This window comes from Elephas maximus, chromosome 2 (assembly GCF_024166365.1).
Source record: "Elephas maximus indicus isolate mEleMax1 chromosome 2, mEleMax1 primary haplotype, whole genome shotgun sequence".
Taxonomy (NCBI): Eukaryota; Metazoa; Chordata; class Mammalia; order Proboscidea; family Elephantidae; genus Elephas; species Elephas maximus.
This window is the reverse complement of record NC_064820.1, coordinates 150,144,493-150,159,866: the sequence shown is the minus strand read 5'-3', so window position 1 is coordinate 150,159,866 and position 15,374 is coordinate 150,144,493. Positions and strand designations below refer to the sequence as shown.

The window sequence follows — 15,374 nt, the reverse complement described above, 5'->3', positions numbered from 1 at the left end:
ACCCACAGTTTGAAGATGTGATTTTTTTCTTTTTAAGCAAAACTAAATGTGCACGTAGAATGAAAAATTCAAATACTTCAAAACTGTATAAAATGAAAAGTAAAATTCAGCCATTCTCCTGTTCCCTTTTATTCTCTAATTCTTCTTCCCAGAGGCAACCACTTAATAGCTTCTTGTGCATCCTTCCAGAAGTTGACCATGTATATATTGTGTGTATGCATATTCATTTTAACGTGCATACTTGCTTTTTCATGTAATACATCTTAGAGAGCTGTCCATATCAATATGGCCATTATTTTCAATGGTTCCATAGTGGTCTATGGTGCAAAGTACCCCTGAAGTAATGCTGTTTATTTAACCATGTTCCCGTTGTTGAATTTGAGTTGTCTCCAGTTTTTACCAAAAATGGTGCATTTAATATGGCTGTAATTTAGTCTATCATACTTCTATAGGATAAATTCCTAGAAGTGAAATTACTGCATCAAAGGAAATGTGTATTTTTGATACATTAATGTTTTTCTTATATTAAATTTCAAACAAGTTACTTGCCTGAGCAAAGAATGTCCACAAAGAACAATATTCCTGGTGGGAAAATGGATTCTCCCCTGCCCCTGTGATGTTTCCAGTTGACTGTTTTTTGTTTGCTGCGGAGCTAGGCTATATTTTATCTTCAAAAGAGTTTGTAGAGAATTAGTATGTGATGGCACTAAGCTTTTGGGCTCCCGATTCTATCACGATCTTTGACATCTATTTAAAGAACAGTCACCTTTTCTTTAAGAACATAAGACATGTACTCTCAGCCTGCCTGCCCAGGATGCCCTGATAAGGTAGCAACAATGGTTTGTGAAAACTGTAGTTAACCTCCATGCATTTTCCTCAGAACCTAAGCGAGAATTGCTAATAGCTAATGTATCAAGTGACATCTCCTGATTTTGAATATTGACTATGTTCCAGTTTTGGTTCTAAGTCCTTTACATGTATCATGTCCTTGGATTTGCCCAATGATGCTTTAAGACTGGAACTGTTCTCATCCTGTCTTCAGATGAGGACACTGAGGTTACAGAGAGGCTCAGGGTCACAGAGTGAGCAAGTGTTAGGGTCAGGCTCTGAAGTCAGTGCTGACTCCAAAACTCCTATTCCTGACCATCAAGCATGCTGTCTTCTATCACTAGTCATCTCTTACTTCTCCTAGATAATCTCTCCAGATTCTACCACCTGGGATTCCCTTTAACCTCTGTTTCACTTTCCAAATTTTTTAAGTGTTATCCACTCTACAATAGGGATCGGTTTATCAGTAGTTATGAGGGAACCCATAGGAATAGATGTTACCTCTACTTTCTGCTTCACAGTGGGTTACAGAAACAGGCTTTTCTACCAGACTGTGAGTTCTGAGGACAGGATGATGTGTTACTTACACCTGTGATGCTAGCACAGAAAGGTGCTTAGTAAAGGCTGGCTGAATGAATGAATGAATGAATTCAATGCACACACATAAAATAATTAGAGACAGTTTAAGACTATATATTATCAGAGGCTTAGTAATGTAGTATAAAGATGAAAAATCTATAGGCTCTAAGGGTAAAAGGGGCTCAAAAAGTTTATATTATATTCGTTCATGAAACAAAAAGAATAGTACATTTTATTTTTAATATGTTAAAACTTTGCTCGGTAGTTAATTCTTAGTCTCCAAGTTATACATAGGAAAACAAATAAGGAGAGTTAATACAAGGTCATTTTTCTAGTAGAAAAAAATTTGTTTTCCTTTTTTAAAGATGCCCTATGAATGTCTATGGTGATGTCTGGTATTGTAGCCAGGGTCAAGAAGAGATGTACCTGTTAGTTTTTCTGCACCCTGGATTGTTATAGACAAATAAGCAGAAGGGAAATTGCACGGAACATGAGCAGTGCCTTTGCATTAATTCCATAAGCATAAGATGGTGTGGGTCCTAACTACAGCAGAGCCAAAATTTCTGTGTGACTGGTAGCATCTAAACTAAGGGGGAGCCTAAACCAAATGTGTTTGCCAATGGCCTACACAGGAACTGAGAGACCTGGAAGGGCTTCTCCAGCTCACAGTGTGAGAATTGAGCTTGCTATGTGTCAGGCTCTGGGCCAGACGCCCATGTCCATCTACTGCTTCTCCTTACAGTGCCATCTCTCACCCTTTCCACATTCTCCCACACTGGCCTTATTTTAGTGCCTTGTTCACAGCTTTTGCTGGGCTTGGCCTCTGCCTGACATGTCTCCCCTTCCCTCCACAGTCTCTTTTACATGGCTAATGCCTATTCATCCTTCAGACAGTTTCACAGCTTCAAATGTCTTCCAAACTGTAGGGTAGTAGTTTTCCACTCTGTTGTTGTTAGCTGCCGTCAAGTTGGCACCCAACTCACGGCAACCCCACATGCAATGGAATGAAATGCTAACTGTCCCTGCACCATCCCCAGGGTTGACTGTGGATCAGACTGTTGTGATCCATAGGTTTTTTCACTGGTTGATTTTTTAAAGTAGGTTGCCAGGCTTTTCTTCCTGGACAGGAAGCTCTGCTAAAACCTATTCGGCATTATAGCAACATGGAAGCCTACACTGACGGATGGTACCTGTGCATGAGGTGCGTCGGCCAGGAATCAAACGGGAGCCTCCTGCATGGAAGGTGAGAATTCTAACACTGAACCACAATTCCCCTTCTCCAATTTTAGTACTGTAGTGTGTTTAAGATATACTAGAGAGCTTGCTGGAGTCCCCGAGTGGTGAAATAGTTAATGTGCTCAGCTGCTAACTGAAAGGTTAGAAGTTTGAATCTACCCAGAGGCACCTTGGAAGAAAGGACTGGCAATTTACTTCTGAAAGATCAACCATTGAAAACCCCGTGGAGTATACTCTGACACATATTGGCTGACCATGGGTTGAAGTTGACTGGATAGCAATTGGTTTGCTTTGGTTTAGGGAGCTTGTTAAACCTCCCTAATGAAGATCCTGGACTCCACCCATAAAGATTAGATTCAGTAGGTATAGGGCGGGGTTTCGGATTTAGGTGATCCATGGAACCATTTTGAGGACCTCAGCAGCAGGAGCTCCATAATGCGACTCAGTGCAGCTGCCAGAAACCACTCTCTGACTTTTAGTTCTCCTTGAGTTCTGGCTTCTGTTTCCCCATTTGCCACAACGAAAGGTTGGACAAGGTTGCTTGGACACTTTTAGGCAGGATGTGTGTGACAGAGTGAGACTGGTTCCCTTGCCCCAGAGTAGTGAGTGAGTGTGGTAATACATACATGGTAGACTTCAAGTTTGAAGACACCATCCATCCCATGACACTCTCCTAACCCACCCTTTCTGCACTGTCCCACTCTAGGCATCCGGTTTAAGGAGCCTATCTGTCACTTCAAAGTGAATAACAAAGTTGGGGATAAAAGAAGAAGTGAGATGTGGAGGTAGCAATCGAGGGTCTGAAACCGTGGAGGAGGGTGAAAGAACTGAGGATATTAAACTTGGGAGAAGCCCAACTTGGTGGATGGAAGTGGAACAAAATATGTTCTATTTGATTCCAGTAGGTGGAACTTGGTTCGGTGGGTCTAGGGATGTCGCCTTCAGCTCAATATAAGATAAACGTGTATTATAACCATAAACAAAAAAAATCAATCCCATTGCTGATGAGTCAATTCTGACTCATAGCGACCCTATAGGACAGAGTAGAAGTACCCCATAGGGTTCCCAAGGCCGTAATCTTTACAGAAGGAAACCGCATATCTTTCTCCCAAGAAGTGGCTGGTGGGTTCAAACTGCTGACCTTTGGTTAGCAGCCAAGCCCTTTACCACTGAGCCACCAGGGCTTCTTACAGTAGTAATAGATACCAGAAAATTTACTGGTCACTTTGTAAATAAAAAAAAAAAAAATTTTTTTTTTTTTTTGTAAATAGTAGCTCTAGTGTTTACAGTAGCCTTGTAAATAATTAGTATCTTCATTTTATAGATGATGGAACTGAGGCTCAGAGTTAATTAAAAAGGTCACTAAGGTTACACAGAGGTTAAATGGAGAGTATGAATTCAAATATTGATTAGATTGACTTTAAAACCTAAACTATGTCCACTATGCCATTTTGTCTCAAGAACTAGGATTGTCTGATGATGGAATGCGCGGCTTGTCTGGCGGTGGAATCCTGTCACTGCGTCATTCAAGTAGAATACAGGAGACCACAAGGGAAACCAGAGAGCAACCTTTGCTATAGAAGCTCCTTGTACCGTTAATAGGTATTATTAAAAGATACATGTGTATATGTATGCATGGACGTATCTACGTATGCATTAATGTATATGTAAGCATTGATGTATGTATGTATACATATACATATAGGCTGGACTTCTCAGGACTTTTAAGATACTAATGTACATTGTGGTTCTCCAATATAAAATATAAAAATTATTTATTTATTTTTTTAATATTTTACATTGAGGGGTCTAATATACAGGGATTCCTAACTTATTTGACCATGGATCTGTTTCTTGAGAATATCTCCAGGGAGTTAAAGTTCCTTAAAAGACTTTTTTTTTTTACAAATGCAGCTGTGAGAAAATTCAGGCTTCAGAGAATTCACTGTGGGTCCCTCTGACCACAGAGTCCCCGTGATTGTTGCTATCCCTGCAATTCTGACTTCCTACTGTCTGGGCACCTTTGCAAAGGGTGAGCTGTCCGAGTCTGGACGCTTTCATTTGCAACTTGTGTTTTTCTCACACTGCAAGTTCTTATTGCTTATATTACCCTCGATGTTTTTTCAAAACAAAAAATTTTACTTTTGTTTTTAAGAAACAATATTGAATGTTTGATTAATACCCTCCTCTGTTCATGTCCTTAACTATTGATTAGGAGCAATAATTGGAATAATAATCATTTGAAGTATAATTATTTCTCCTCACTGTTATGTGAGCCCTGAGAATGGCCTTGTAAAGCTTCTGAAAGTTATGGAGAGATACACTTATGTCCATGTGTTTTTCCCATTTCTGAAACCAATTTTTCTAAAATTGCTTTTCAGATTGGCTATAAAGTTGAAAAGATCATTGATTTTTTTTTTAATACTAGCATCAAGGAGAATCCTAATAAAATATGACATATTTACTATTAATTATGTTGTCTTTCACCTGGCAGCTTAATACCAATAATGTTTATTTTCTAGTTCTAGTGGGAGAAGTGGCCGCATTCACTAATACCTCCTCATCCTGGGGCGGCAGAGGGTTATTGACTTACTTGAATCCTTAGAGGATAATTTTACATCGTTCAAAATTTAAAATCATAACTTTTAAAAATTTTACGCATTTCTGTGAGCTACTTTCTCTTATTAGGTGGAGGTAGATTTTATTTTGGAAGTTGGTACATTACAAAATTTGTGTTTAAAAAATAATTTATCAATGGTCTTTGAAAGAGCCTGACTTTCCCACTCTATACGGGGTTTGATCTTCAGCTCCCATATTGGAGGTCACTAGGCCAAGATGACAAGTGCTGGCACGGCAGAGGGCCTCTGTGGGGACAAGCCTGCAGGTGCCAGCAGTCACACAGTACCTGGCCCAGTGGAGTTTTTCAGTCATGAGTATAGGTCCAGAAGCCCCAATTCCATTTCCCCTGGCTGTGAGTGCTTTCCATTGAGGGTAGGACAAACCCTTGAATACTAGGGCTAGGTGTGACTTGTCCTCTGGAAGAACACCCCTAAATTAGGACCCAAATATTTGACATTCTACTGATTTTAAATTCAAGAGTGTCCACTCCACCTTTTAGTCCTTTTCTCAGAAATAAATTTTTCCATTTCGGAGTCGTGGCTTTTGGGAAGATATCTAGAATTCAGCTCCAATTTATACTGATTCTTTTCAGTTGCCTTAATTTTACTTTTTTTTTTCTCCAAATTCTGTTACATGTTATTCCTCCTAAAGTCCTTCATTTTGTCAATCCCATAGCGAAAGCTACAGGCTCACAGTTGTGAAGGATAGTGTTTCCCGGTACAGTCTCTCTCAGTTCCCATTTAAGTCTGAATTGTGTACTATACTCCTTGAACTTTGGGGGTTTGTTTTCTGTGGATCCCTGGTGCCACTAGCAGTCTTTTTAAGTCTCTGGCTTTGTGCTTTTGCATACCTGTGTCGAACTCAATATAGTCTTTTTATAGCCGACATGTTATTTTTATGTGCCTTACTTTATTATTACACATGAAATGAAACCATATCTGACATTTTTTATACTCACTGAATTTTTATTAGAGTTATGTCTTTCATCAATAATAGCATAAGCTGTGACTGTCTTTTTTGGAATATTTACTGAAATTGCTGCCACTGTTTGGAAGGAGTGCTGTTGCCACCTTATTAGAAATGGTTTCATCCTCCTTGCCTGTATCTCGTGAGATAATCCTTTAATCCCTGTTCATTACCCTTAGATTTGACTCTCCTTGCCAGTGCTTCTAATACAAATCTGGAGAACAGTGTGGTGGGTGAATCTGGCCCAATAGTTTATCAGAGTTATGAGACATAACAGAATCATTAGTTCTGGTGGCTGCAGTGATTAGAACTGTAGGTCTCATACCTGAGGCCATCCATGTTTATGCATAATATAGGCAGTCCCTGGATTACCAACATCCAAATTATGGACAACTCATACTTAAGAACGGACTGCCATAAAGCCTATTATATTAAAAATTTGAGTTAAATATATACAGTGGTTCGTAATAACGTACACGTGCACTACTTTGAGATGCTCATGAAAACATTGCGAGGTTTGGAAGTGTTTAAGTGTTTTATATGCATAAACCAAACCAAACCCATTGCCATCCAGTTGATTCCCACTCATAGCACCCCTATAGGACAGAGTAGAAGTGCCCGCTAGGGTTTTCAAGGAATGGCTGGTGGATTCAAACTGCCATCCTTTTGATTAGCAACCATTTCTCTTAACCACTGTGCCACCAGGGTTCCTTTATATGCGTAGAAAGGTAAAATATATACTGTATGCTAAGACAAACATTTGACTAACTAAAGCTAAATAAGAACTGTATGTACCTGTTCCGATTTATCTACAAACTTAAAGACAGACTTAGGAACAAATCTCATTTGTAACTCAGGGACTGCCTGTAAGGAATTGAGCAGATATTTATGCAAGCAGAAAATTGAATCAGCAGTGCCATCGTTGCATTAAATTGTGGAATTTTCTTGCAGAATTCCTGTAAAAAATACAGTAGTAGATTTGAACAGAACCATTTCTTATGTGGGTTAGTTTAGTATCTTTTGGTAACACAGGGAACTAGGAAGTTTTCTACGTGAATACATCTTCCCTTATCTCAGAAGTGTCAAACTAGTTTGTTCTGGTTGGTACCTACAAATGAATGTGGCTATCCACAGATACTAACCATATTGATATCGGGAAATCACCTTCTTGATGATGTCTTTGGCCTTAACAAAATGAGACTGAAAACACAAGGCAATAGAAAGGCTCTACTGCTGAATTTAAAATATAAAACACTAGCCTGCCTTTAACATGAGGGTGAGTATTATTAACATTTAAAAAAAATTTAAAATAGTCTCCAATTATGTGACACTATAGGACCTCAAAGTGCTCTCCCTCAGGTACTTACTAGCTTTTATGAAAAAGGGAACTTGGGGCTCTAAGTAAGAGTCAAGGGGAGCATTAAGGATTCAGTTGTAAACAGGAAAAGGTATCCTTTATCTTTCCAGGGCGGGTTTGTATAATGTTACTGAAAAAAAAAGATCCTAGAAAAGTTAATTACATTCCTGTTTCTTTTCCTTTGTTTTTTAATATAGTTTTAAAGGAGAGAATATATTCAGATGGCCAAGAAATGAAAACAGAAGCAAAGGACTACAGTAAAAATCTCCTTGTGCCCAATTTTGCCTCTGTAACCACTGTTATTAGTTTCTCATGTACCTTTCTTAGTTATCTAGTGGTGCTGTAACAGAAACACCACAAGTGGATGGCTTTAACAAAGAGAATTTTATTCTCTCACAGTTTAGGAGGCTAGAAGTCCCAATTCAGGGTGACAGCTCCAAGGGAAGGCTTTCTCTGTCACTTCCAGGGGAAGGTTCTTGTCATCAATCTTCCTCTGGTCTAGGAACTCCTCAGCGCAGGAACCTCGTGTCCCAAAGACATGCTCTGCTCCCAAGGCTGCTTTCTTAGTGTTATGAAGTCCCCTGTCTTTCTGCTAGCTTCTCTCTTTTATATATCGAGAGATTGGCTTTAGACAAAACCTAACCTTGCAGATTGAGCCCTGCCTCATTAAGTGCCGCTAATGTCACCTCATTAACATCATAGAGGTAGGATTTACAACATATCAGAAAATCACATCAGATGACAAAATGGTGGGCAATCATACAATACTGGGAATCATGGATTAGCCAAGTTGACACACATTTTGGGGGGACACCATTCAACCCATGACAGTGACCTTCCAGAGATATATTTATACCTGTATTAGTTAGGATGTGTATGTATTCTTTTACTTATTTTTTAAATATAAAAGATAGCATATTATACACAATGTTCTGAACTCTGTTTTTTCCAAGTAATACTATATCTTGGAGATCTTTCCATATTTGTGCACATAGTGTGGTCTTTTTAAAAAATTTTTTTGAAGCTTTATGGTATTCCATTTTACTGATGTACCAGAATTTATTTAAGCCATCCCCTATTGATGGGCATTTGGTTTGTTTCCAGTCTTTGACCATCATCATAAGCAGTGCTGCAGTGAATAACCTTGTACATGCATCATTTCATATACCAGGTGCAACTCTTTCCATAGGCTAAGTTCCCAGGAGAGGAAATACTGAATCAAAAGTATAAATTATGCATTTATAATTTTGATGACTATTTCCAAATTGTCCCCCATAGTGGTACTTGAGAACAACTGTTTCCAAACAGACTTGCCAATAGATAATGTTTATTCATGTCCTTTGCCCATTTTCTTAGTTTTTTCTTTGTTAATTTCTAGGAGTTCTTTTTTTCTTTTTATTGTGCTTTAAGTGGAAGTTTACAATTCAAGTCAGTTTCTCATACAAAAGCTTATATACACATTGTTATGTGACCCTAGTTGCTCTCTCTTCGATATGACAGCACACTCTAGGAGCTCTTTATGTACTATACATATTAGTCCTGCCTATAGTTTTTTTCTCTTTTTTTATTGCGGTGAAAACATACGTACCAAAATGTTACCGGAATAAGGTTCTTGCCTCTCACCGATCAAGAATGAGCAGGTAAGGCACGTAGTTTTCCACATGAGCAAAGCTTTATTGAAGAGGCTTGCAAGCAGAGATGAGGAGGGCCTAGAGCAACGCTTACCCTCATCTCACAGAACAAAAGACAGGCCTGAGTTTTTAAAAGTTCTTGGGCGGGGAAAAGATTTATGTTTATTCATAGACACAGGCAGGGATATGTTAACTAAGGTGCACGCGCAGCAGCTTTCCAAGATGACTCTTGTCCCGGAGGCCTCTGGGGTTTGTAGCAGGACTTATGGGGTGTCGCACCTGGGCAGTCTCTCGGTCCCCAGGTTCGATTCCCCTGCTGGGGCTGTAGCCCCTCACTGTCCCTGGTGGAAGGTCACACAGTGGTCACAAGTGGATGTTCTGTGCATGTCCCTGGACCTGGTCTTCTCCAGCTGCTTCTGAAAGGCAACTTTAAAGAAGTTTGCAAGCTATTTTTAGATACCCTGCCCCATTGTTCTGGGGAATGGCTTTGTTTCTGTGCCCTGGCCCATTTCTTGTTACTTTGTTTGCAGTTTTGGGGCCCCTCTGTTCCCTGTCTTACTAAGTGTCTAGGTTCCATACTCAACCCCCTATTACCTCCCTCATAAAAAAAAAAAAATAGTATAGCCTATTTCTCTTTTACTTGCTTCTGCTCTAACCACACCAGTCTCTTCGCTATTTCTCAAACAGGCAACTTCTGATCTCAGGGCCTTTTCCTCCCTGTCATAAAAATACCCTCCAGGAGAACAACTTCTACGTTTACAACTCACTGATGTTGATTACACTTTTTATGTTGTTACCACCATTTCGCTGCTATCCTTATCCAAAACATTCCACCACCATTAGCATAAACTCAGTAACCCTCAAACAAATGTTCCCTCTTTCCCCCTCCGTCCAATTCCTGTTGTTGTTAGGTGCCCTCGAGTCACAGTGGCTGCAACAATGGGCTCAAGCATAACAATGATTGTGAGAGTGGCACTGGACCGAACTCATAGAGACACTGTGTACAACAGAATGAAACGCTGTCCAGTCCAGTGCCGTTCTCACAATCGTTGTTATGCTTGAGCCCATTGTTGCAGCCACTGTTGCCAATCCATTTTGTTGAGGGTCTTCCTCTCTTTCACTGACCCTGTACTTTACCAAGCATGATGTCCTTCTCCAGAGACTGGTCCCTCCTGACAACATGTCCAAAGTGTGTGAGATGAAGTCTTACCAACCTCGCTTGTCAGAAACATTCTGGCTGTACTTCTTCCAAGACAGATTTGTTCATTCTTTTCACAGTCTGTGCTTTGTTCAATATTCTTCCACAACAACATAATTCAGAGGCATCAATTCTTCGGTCAGCCTTATACATTCTCCAGCTTTCTTATGAGTATGAGGTAATTGAGAATACCAAGGCTTGAGTCAGGCATACTTTAGCCCTTAAAGTGACATCTTTGCTTTTCAGCACTTTAAAGAGGTCTTTCGCAGCATATTTGTCCAATGCTATGGGCATTGATTGTGGATCCAGGTAAAATGAAATCCTTGACAACTTCAGTCTTTTCTCTGTTTATCATGACGTTGCTTATTGGTCCAGTTGTGAGGATTTTTGTCTTCTTTCTGCTGAGGTGTAATCCATACTGAAGGCTGTAGTCTTGTGTCTTCATCAATAAGTGCTTCAAGTCCCCTTTGCTTTCAGCAAGCAGGGTTGTGTCATCTGCTTAACGCAGGTTGTTAATGTGTCTTCCTCCAATCCTGCTGCCCCATTCTTCTTCATATAGTCCAGCTTCTCAGATTATTTGCCCAGCATACAAACTGAAAAGTATGGTTAAGGATACAACCCTGACGCACACCTTCCCTGAGTTTAAACTATGCAGTATGCCCTTGTTCTGTTTGAATGTTTGCCTCTTGGTCTATATACAGGTTCCACATGAGCAATTAAGTGTTCAGGAATTCCCATTTTTTGCAATTTGTTATCCATAATTTATTATGATCTACACAGTTGAATGCCTGTACATAGTCAATAAAACACAGGTAAACATCTTTCTGGTATTCTCTGCATTCAGCCAAGTTCCCTCTGACATCAGCAATGATATCCCTGGTTCCACATCCTCTTCTGAATTGAGCTTGCTTTCCTGGTAGCTCCCTGTCAATGTACTGCTGCAGCTGCTTTTGAATTATCTTCAGCAAAACATTACTCGTGCATGATATTATTTGTTAATTTTTACATTCTGTTCGATCACCTTTCTTTGGAATGGGCACAAACACGGTCTCTTCCAGTTGTTTGGCTAGGTAGCTGTCTTCCAGATTTCTTGGCATAGATGAGTGAGCGCTTCAAGTGCTACATCCGTTTGTTGAAACATCTCAATTCCTGGAGACTTATTTTTCACCATTGCCTTCAGTGCACCTTGGACTTTTTCCTTCAGTACCATTGGCTCTTGATCATATGCTACTTCCTGAAATGGGTGAACGTCACCCAATTCTTTATGGTACAGTGACTGTGTATTCCTTCCATCTTCTTTTGATGCTTCCTGTGTTGGTCAATATTTTGCCCATAGAGTTCTTCAATACTGCAACTTGAGGCTTGAATTTTTCCTTCATTTCTTTCACCTTGAGAAATGCTGAGTGTGTTCTTCCCTTGCAGTTTTTTAACTATGGCTCTTAGCACATTTTATTGTAATATTTTGTCTTCTTGAGCTACCCTTTTAAATCTTCTCTTGAGCTCTTTTACTTCATCCTTTCTTCCATTTGCTTTAGCTAGTTGACATTCAAGAGCAAGTTTTAGAGTCTCTTCTGACATCCGTTTTGGTCTGTTCTTTCTTTCCTTTCTTTTTAGTGACCTCTCGCTTTCTTCATGTAGGATGTCCTTGATGTCATCCTACAACTCATGTGGTCTCCAGTTATTAGTTTTCAATGCATCAAATCTATTCTTGAGATGGTCTCTAAATTCAGGTAAGATATACACGAGGTCACCCTTTGGCTTGTGGACTTGTTCTAATTTTCTTCAGCTTCAGCTTGAACTTACATATGAGTAGTTGATGGTCTGTTCCACAGTCAGCCCCTGGCCTTGTACTGACTGTTGATATTGAGCTTCTCCCTCATCTCTTTCCACAGATGTAGCTGATTTGATTTCTGTGTATTCCATCTGGTGAGATCCACATGTATAGTCACCATTTATGTTGTTGGAAAAAGGTATTTACAATGAAGAAATCATTGGTCTTGCAAAATTCTGTCATTTGACCCCTGGCATCGTTTCTGTCACCAAGGCCATATATTCCAGCTACCGATCCTCCTTTATTTCCAACTTGTGCATCCCAATCACAAGTAATTATCAATGCATCCTGATTGCATGTTCCATCAATTTCAGGGCATAGAAGCTGGTAAAAATCTTTATTTTCTTCATCTTTGGCCATAGCGGTTGGTTCGTGATTTTGAATAATAATTGTATTATAACTGGTCTTCCTTGTAGGTGTATGGATATTATCCTATCACTGACAGCATTGTACTTCAGGATAGATCTTGAAATGTTCTTTTTGACGATGAAAGCAATGCCATTCCTCTTCAGTCTGTCATTCCCAGCATAGTAGACCATAGGATTATCTGATTCAAAGTGGCCAATACCCGTCTGTTTCAGCTCACTGATGCCTAGAATATCGATCTCTGGGTGTTCCATTCTGGATGACTTCCAATTTCCCTAGATTCATACTTTGTACATTCCACATTCTGATTATTAATGGGTTTTTGGAGCTGTTTCTTCTCATTTTGAGTTGTGCCACATTAGCAAGTGAAGGTCCGGTAAGCTTGAATCCATCCACTTCATTAAGGCCGACTCTACTTTGAGGAGGCAGCTCTTCCGCAGTCATATTTTGAGTGCCTTCCAACCTGAGGGTCTCATCTTCTGGCTCTATATCAGACAGTGGTTACTCCTGGTAACCATTAATAGTCTTTGCTTAGTTCATATAAATGAGATCATACAGTATATTTGCTTATTTCATGTTAAGTGAGATCATACAGTATTATTCATTTTAGGGATGACTTATTTCACTCAGCATGTTTTCAGAGTTCACCCATGTAGTAGCATGAATCAGAGCTTTATTTCCCCTTATAGCTGCATAGTATTCCGTTTTATGTATATACCACATTTTTAGCCCTGCCTGTAATTTGAATGCAGAAATGAAATTCCCAGGCTATTGTCTTTTGATTTTGCTTATGGTACATTGTGAAGTAATGGAAATATTTGTTTCTTCCTCACATTTTTTTAAAAAAATCTATTTTAAATTTATTCTGATGTATAGATCCAACTTTTTTCTCCAGATGCTATCTAGTTGTTCTTACACCATTAGTCGAATATATGTTTTTCCTCACTGATTTGAGAAGTCACCTTTGCCGTATAACAAGTTCCTATTTGTATTTGGATTGATTTCTGAACTTTGTATTCTGATCCATTTGTTTGTCTTTATAGTCATATTCCAGCACCATACTGTTTTAATCATTCAGGCTTTGTAATATATTATACTATATGATATGGCTGTTCTCCTTCATTACTTTTCCTTTTCAGAGTTTTATCTTTTTTTACTAGCCTTATATATTTATTTTTTCTAAATAAAATTAATAATAAACTTGTAATTCCCAAAGTCAAAACAGTGTTTAAATTAGGATACTGTTACATTTCTAAATTACCTTAAGAAGAATTGATATCTCTGAGTTTATCTTCCTGTCTAAGAACATGGTATACCTTCTGATTTGTTCAAGTCTTCTTTTATGTCTGTCAAAAGTGTTCTAAGTTTTCTCCTTATAACTCTTGCACATTTCTTATTTAGTTTATTCCTAGGTATTTCATTTGTTTCTATGTTAAATGGGTTTTTTTTTTTTTTTCTTTAAGTAGGCCTACTAATTGGTGGTGGTTTGTATATAAGGAAGCTGTGGATATTTGTTAAGTTAGCTTTGTATCTTGCAGTCATTCTGAATTGTCTTTTTTTGTGATGATTTTTCAGTTGATTCTTTTATGTTTTACGAGTATATGATCATCTTGTCCTTACAGAGTCATGATTTTATCCACTCCTACCCAAATTTAATACTTCTTCAGATCTTCCCTGACTTCCCCTTATACAATGTGAAATAATAGTAAGGACCATTGTCTTGGTAATGATTTTTGTGTGCATGCATTCTAGGTTACCCTGTTAAACACAATCCTAGATTTGTGGTTAAGTAGATTTTATCACATCGAAGAAATATACACCTGTTCCTGTTTTATTGAGTGATTTTTTTTTGTTGTTTTTATTTATTAAGAATGTTGAATTTTTCCAAATATCTTTTCAGTGTCTTCGGGGATGGCAATGTGGTTTTACTCCTGAGCTCTGTTAATAATTCTGATCTAGGCTGATGGATTTACTAATATTGAGCAATCTGGATTCCTTGTATAAACTCCATTTAGTTATGCTTTATTATTCTGTTACTGTGTTTTTGATTCTCTTTGTTATTTTTTTTTAATTTATATTCATGAATGAGATTGTTCTTGAGTTTTCTTTTGTGTGTGTAGTAATTCCAGGTTTTGCACTTATTTTAAATGATTTGCATTTACTTTTTGTGTGAGGGAGATTTTCTAAGTAATTTCATAGTGTAAGTAAGATTATAGAGAGCATACTTTGCTTATTTTAAGGAAAAAATGGTTTCAAGGATAGCCTAGGCCTGTGTTCGTGTCTATGTGTGTAAATTTTAATTGTTAATGAATATAAGATTTGTCTGTTTCGGAAGTAAAAATGTAGAAAATAATTTGTTAGCACTTTCAATACTAATAAGAGCAATCATTAGTTAATCATTTACTATGTACTAGGTAGAGTCCTGGTGGGGCAGTGGTTAAACGCTCGGCTGCTAACCAAAAGATCTGCAGTTCCAATCCACCAGCTGCTCCTTGGAAACCCTATGGGGCAGTTTACGTTGTCCTGTAGGGTCGCTATGAATCAGAATCGACTTGACTGCAACAGGTTTGGTTTTATGTACTAGGTGATGTGTGGTTTAAATATTAGTTTATTTTAATCCTCTGTAAAGGGTTATTCTCTTTTTCTCTTTTTAATTGTGCTTTAAGTGAAAGTTTACAATTCAATTTCTCATACGAGAACTTATATTGTTACGTGAACCTAGTTGCTCTCCCTATAATATGACAGCACACGCCTCCTCTGTAC

At 38.5% G+C, this 15,374-nt stretch overlaps 1 protein-coding gene across 1 annotated transcript in view; it reads left to right on the top strand.

Annotated features, from left to right (window-relative positions):
* SPOCK1 (SPARC (osteonectin), cwcv and kazal like domains proteoglycan 1) overlaps positions 1 to 15,374 on the top strand; it is a 621,016-nt gene that overhangs the window by 290,224 nt on the left and 315,418 nt on the right. The gene's annotated exons all lie outside the window — the stretch shown is intronic.